Source organism: Tiliqua scincoides, chromosome 6 (assembly GCF_035046505.1).
Source record: "Tiliqua scincoides isolate rTilSci1 chromosome 6, rTilSci1.hap2, whole genome shotgun sequence".
Lineage (NCBI taxonomy): Eukaryota > Metazoa > Chordata > Lepidosauria > Squamata > Scincidae > Tiliqua > Tiliqua scincoides.
In genome coordinates, this window is record NC_089826.1 from 8157722 (window position 1) to 8163721 (window position 6000).

Genomic DNA, 6000 nt, shown 5'->3' on the forward strand with positions numbered 1-6000 from the left:
CTTTACCTGCTGGCACCAGCAGGAAGGCTCTGGCCTTCCCACCAGCGCTCCTGAGGCATGCCATCACAAAGGGCTTTTGTGCACAGCGCACACTACACTGGCGCAGTGGTTTGGGCCATAACTCTATGACAGCAAGTATGCATTCCACCTAACATTCCACCTGAATCTGCTTTAAAAATGGAGACCTGAAGGCTATTTGAAGTTGTCCGGGTTGATGAGAACATGACATTCTGTACTCCAGCATCTGCAGTGGTTCCTGTTGGCTCTCCATGCTCAAATCAGGAGCAGCACCTAAACTTTGTTTTGCTTTTCAACAGAAGGCAAAGGTTGCTCGTGAGGATGCATGACAAAATGACTGGAAAAAAAGCTTATGGAAAGAGGATAAAGTTATTGGCACAATCCCACTATGGCAAAATAAATGAGTTGCAGTATTGGAAGACTTGCCTTCTTTGACCTCCAGCTTCTCACCTGCTTTTCACCAACCCTGTGGACTTCAGTCTCATTTCTGGATGGTCAGAGTTCATGGGATGGTTAGTGCGTAGAGAGTATAGTTACGTGCTTGGAACAGCTCTGTCCCAGGTTGACCATGTGAGCTGATGTAGTGCAGTGATTAGACCAGGATTAGGGAGAGAAACTCAATTTCCAGATCCCCGAGAGCTCTGTCACTCCCTCTCCAGCCTATATCACACTGTTGTTGGGAAAATAAAGGGGGGGAGAACCTTGTGAGCTTGCCCTGAGTTCCTTGAAGGAAGGGATGGTAAGAATTTCATTTAAAAATAAATACCATTTTATGGGAAGGGTTAGGATGTTGTTTGATTGCATCCATTCTGTACTTGGTAGGACAGTGTTCACAAACTTTTAGCACCAGGACCCACTTTTTAGAATGAGAATCTGTCAGGACCCACTGGAAGTGATGTCATGACCAGAAGTGACGTCATCAAGCAGGATAATTTTTAACAATCCTAGGCTGTCATCCTACCCACACTTACCCATTGACTGTCATTGTTAAAAACATATACATAGTAGCCTGTTAAAAGTACAGTCACATACCCGTCTAATGTATTAAAAATGAAATATTGAAATGAATGGGGACCTACCTGAAATTGGCTCAAGACACACCTAGTGGGTCCTGACCCACAGTTTGAGAAACACTGTGGTAAGGTAATAAACGCTTCTGAATGTTGTTTTTTGTCCATGAGCACATGAAATTGTGTAGCTGGTTTACTGCAACAAATTGGGAGAAAGGTAAAGTGTCTCCTGGTACTGTTGTTGGCAGAGATTGCCAGATAAAATCAGGAGTCACAATGATTCAGGGATTTTCTCACCCCTACCTTGAAAGGAGTCACCAGGTACCTGAGCACAAAGAAATTTCTCTTGCCTGGTTGCCATATGAAATTTGTTAATCATTACTGGGGAAACTGCTCTTCTAAGCTTACAGCTTAGCCAATCATTCTTTCTTCCAACTGTTCCGTCTGCACCAGCTTGTTTACATCCAGTTTTACATCCTGGTAAGAATGAGAAGTATGTGGCCTGCAATGACTTTTTTTCCCCCCAACATGCCAAGAATGTACTTGTGCACAAAGAGGCCCAGCATCTATAAGGGGAACAGAATTAGATGGATTAAGCATGCGAGGAATCTAGAAATGGTTTGAGCAGGGAGGCTAGGGGGCAAATTCCTCCCCTACACACTTAGTGCTCCCTTGTCATGAGCAAAGCTGATGATCCCACTTCAGGCAATGAATTTGAAAATTCGGCAGCCACTGGATCCCAAACTCACTGACACTGGACTCTTTGGTAGCTAGGAAGTGCTTCCAAGAGTCTACTGCCTGCAGGTTTTTGAAACCGTTCGTTTTAGAATGGACGAATCTTGTTCAACTGTTCAGAGAAGGCTGAACATGCATAGGTTGGAACAATACTATGTCAGCCATGGGGGCCAACAGTCATACAGAGCAAGACCACCCACAAGTCTATTATGAAGTAGCATGGAGCACCAGGTAGAAGTCCAGGGTCCCACATCAGTGAAGGATGTGTGCCAAATTGCCTTGTTCTCAACAGTGCAATGCAAGAAGCTCTGAAGACAAAACTAGGAATGTCAATGATTGGAGCCAAGACCTAGCCTTGAGTTCGTTGGATCTCAGAGTCCTATTCCGTCATGGATGAGAGCAGGTGTGAGACATCAGTCCCTGCCAGTGGCAGGCAGTATGAATTGGCTGGACTGGCCAGCCCTGGCAACCACCAAAATGAGAACCAGCCTTTGTCAGAATGATCATTCCATGTCTAGACTGTGTTATAGTCATCCACGGATTGAAGCTGGGTCTGACTTGTGCCTTAACAACAGCCTTAACAAAACGGCAGTCTCGGTGACACAAAGCAGGCCATCTGAAGTTCAATTGGACAATGGTTTTTCCTCTTTTGGCAGGAATGGCAGGTAGCCTCCAAGGCCTTCTTTCACCCTGTTGTAAGTAAAGAAAAAAAAGGGGGGGGGAGCAAATGAGAAGGGAATATTGATTTTCGTGTATAACTAAGTGGGAGGTACAGGAGATTATGTGCAAGCCATTGGGCAAAAAAACTGGCACACAGCAGAGGACCCACCATTGGTGTAATAAGCAAGAGTGAGTGATAAGGGGTGGTAGCTGTGACACACTTTTGCCTGACAGACTCTTATGACTCTTGCACAGACCCATAACATCAAAGTGCTTCAAATTGCTTCAACAGGCAAGACTTCAGAGACAGGGAGGTGGAATTGCACTGTTCTGTTATGATGCTCTCCCCCTATCCAGGTATGCCGTTCAGCAGTCACCAAGTGTCAAAGGTCTGTTTCTGAAGCTGGGTGACTGAGACAGGGTTGGGTGCACTGCCTAACAGTCTTCCTGCCTGAGCTACCTAGTGTGGTCTTGGAGGTGGCACTGGAGCACTCCAGAACTTTGGTGCTGAGGACTTTCAAGGTGCATGCTAGCCACATTTGGAAGACCTCCAGAGCTGTTTAAAATTAAAAACTCATCTCACATACATATATGTATGTATTGAGAAGAGTGTGTGTATTTGTATCTATACTATACTCACAATCTATACATACGAGACATTGTATCTATACATACTCACAAACATATGATCTCCCTCCTCTAAGAGAGGGAGACAGATGATTGGCTGTTTTTCCCCCCCTATTAAGTCTTGTAATAACTATAATTTAAACTGTATCATAAAGCTTTCCAATGTCATAAGATTTTAGAGGCAATGCAGAGATTGCATTGAGAAACACTGCATTTTAAACCACCATAGTTTCAAAAATATTATTCGGCTGATATCCTAAATTTCTCTTCCACAGCACTAATGTTCATGTCAGAAATGGGCAGCTTTTGTTGATCAGCTTGAATTCTACAACCCCCTGGGCCCCACTCAGTTCTGTTCCAGGGAGATCCCCCCGGAGTCAATTTTTGGTGGTCTTAGAGGACTGATGTGCCAAGAAAATGTGCTTCGGTGAGTTTCCTTCCATATGTGCTACTTGGGGGATACAATCCTAAAAATACAAAATTGACAGAAAGTATCTCATCAATTCAAGAATCATTAAAATATATGGGAAAACCTGCAGTGGATGAAAAGCACTTTTGTGCAAATCACTTAGGACAGGAGTGCCCGGCCCGGGGGCCATTTGCGGCCCTCGGAGGCCCCCAATCAGGCCCGCAGGGAGCCCCCAGTCTCCAATGAGCCTCTGGCCCTCCGGAGACTTGCTGGAGCCCATGCTGGCTTGACACAACTGCTTTCAGCATGAGGACAACTGTTCGACCTTTCACCTGAGCTGTGGGATGAGGGCTCCCTCCGCTACTTGCTGTTTCACATCTGTGATGCAGCAATGGCAGCAAAGGAAAGGCTGGCCTTGCTTTGTACCAGGCTTTTTATATGCCTTGAGCTACTGCAAGACCTTCATTCATTCATATAACTTCCATCTCTAATAAATTCATTTATGTAAATTTATTCAAATTTTAAATGTAAATTAATTCTTCCCCCCCCCCCGGCCCCCGACACAGTGTCAGAGAGATGATGTGGCCCTCCTGCCAAAATGTTTGGAGACCGCTGACTTAGGAAGTACTTAGTGGTGTGAAGAGAAGCTATAGAGTTAGGAAACATACAGCTCACTTTTACACAATTTGACTTGCATAGAAGGCAGAGACAATCACTAGAAAAGCACAAAAGCAGATTGTTCTGGCATCGGCATTGCTGTAATTCCACTGACAAGAACAAAAAATGACATGAATAGACATTTGCACCTCAGTCATTCAGAGCAGAATTGGACCTTTAGAATTTGTTCTGCTACAAATTGGGCAGGGGGGGGACAGGGGATGGGACAGATAACAGCCCAGTTGTTTGCATGTTTACTCAGAGAAATCAGCCTGACTGTGTTCAGTGGGCTTGCTCCTGGGGAATCATGCATGCATAGGACTAAGTAAGTATTACTCCAATATACTTTGCAAAGAACCATTTCTTTATTCACACTTAACAGCAAAATACAAACCAGAAAAATATGATAACCGGAAAGTCAAATCAAAGAGAACAAAGCGTACAGTCCAGCAGGGTATTTAAATTTATAGTTCTCAAACATGGGAAACAGTGACTCTTTTTCTAGAAAACAATTATCAGTTATTTGACTCTCCAGAGTGCAGGCATGCTAATTTAATTTAATCAGGCTTGCTATGTCTCATAAAAAAGCAGCTCTGTATCTCAGAAAGAGGGATATCTTTATTTTAACAAACATCAACTGTCAACTTAGCTGTAATTAAAAAATAAGCTACAAGCTTAATTTGTCATTCTGTAAATCTGCCCCCCATGCACAAACTGTTTTTTTAAGATAAGACATATAAAGAGCGGTTCAGCAGAAATTAGCCTGTCGCCTCTTCAACTCAGAATTGTTCCAGGTTATTGCATAACCAGGAGATAGGCAAGAAATCTGCATGACCTCTGCATCTCCAGAATTTGTCACGGTCAAGCTTATACATTTCTTTAAACCTCTTTGGGGTCAGGTATCCTTAATGTTGAGTTTTGAGGCAAATGTCCTTTAAATCGATAGCAATTAATTAGCAAGATGCATTATCCCAGATCTATGGGTACATCTTCAAGGAAACTGGTGAACCCAGATCTACATCATTTGAAAAGTAGAACCTGATTTATTGATTGAAGTATCCAATACATAGTCCTAAAAATTACTCTGGAATTGTTGTATATTGAAATTGTAATAGAATGATAGATATGTGATACTTTCCTCCAGTTGTAGATTTTGCAATCGACAACTGAAAGGAAAACTTTGTTCCTTTTGTATACCTGCAAAATTGCAACTTTACAGCCAACAGTGGACATGATGCGATGAAAATCCCTGGTTTTCTTCCATTCCCCACCTATGTTTAACCTCCTTAACACTCCAGAAGGAAGTTCCCCTCTCCAAGCTGACAAGGGAAAAGTACTGAGCCCTCTGGAAAGCAAAACTGAGCCACATGCATGTGTTTACACGTGAGTAGGAGACCATGTCTCAGCTCTTATTGACGGCCAGGCAAAGGAGAATGCAAAGTCACCAGAATGGTCCCGATCCAATGAACAACAGCTCAACAGATGCTCCAAAATGCTCCAAAAGCGCAACCCACTTCTGCACTTCCATAGCTGCCTCATTGTTCAAATAATGGGTGTGTGAGAGCAGGAGTAGTGACTAAGAGGCTGAGCTACTCAGGAAGTTCCTGGTTCAAATCTTGTCTCAGTCATGCACTCTTTAGGTTGCTGGGCAGCCCAAACCTATCTCTAGTGGGTCTGCCAGGATAGTGGTGCCAAAAAGATGACCGCTGTACCCTGTGGCCCTGCAGAGGCCGCTGGAGGTCTCCTCGGGAGAAGGGGACAGCCCCAGACCCCACAGTGGGACTTCTCACATCTGCACCAGCTATTTTGCTGGTGCAGATGAGAGAACCTCCATGTCAGGCTTTCCAGCCCAGCACAGAGGATAGGATCTGGCGAAGCAGGGCT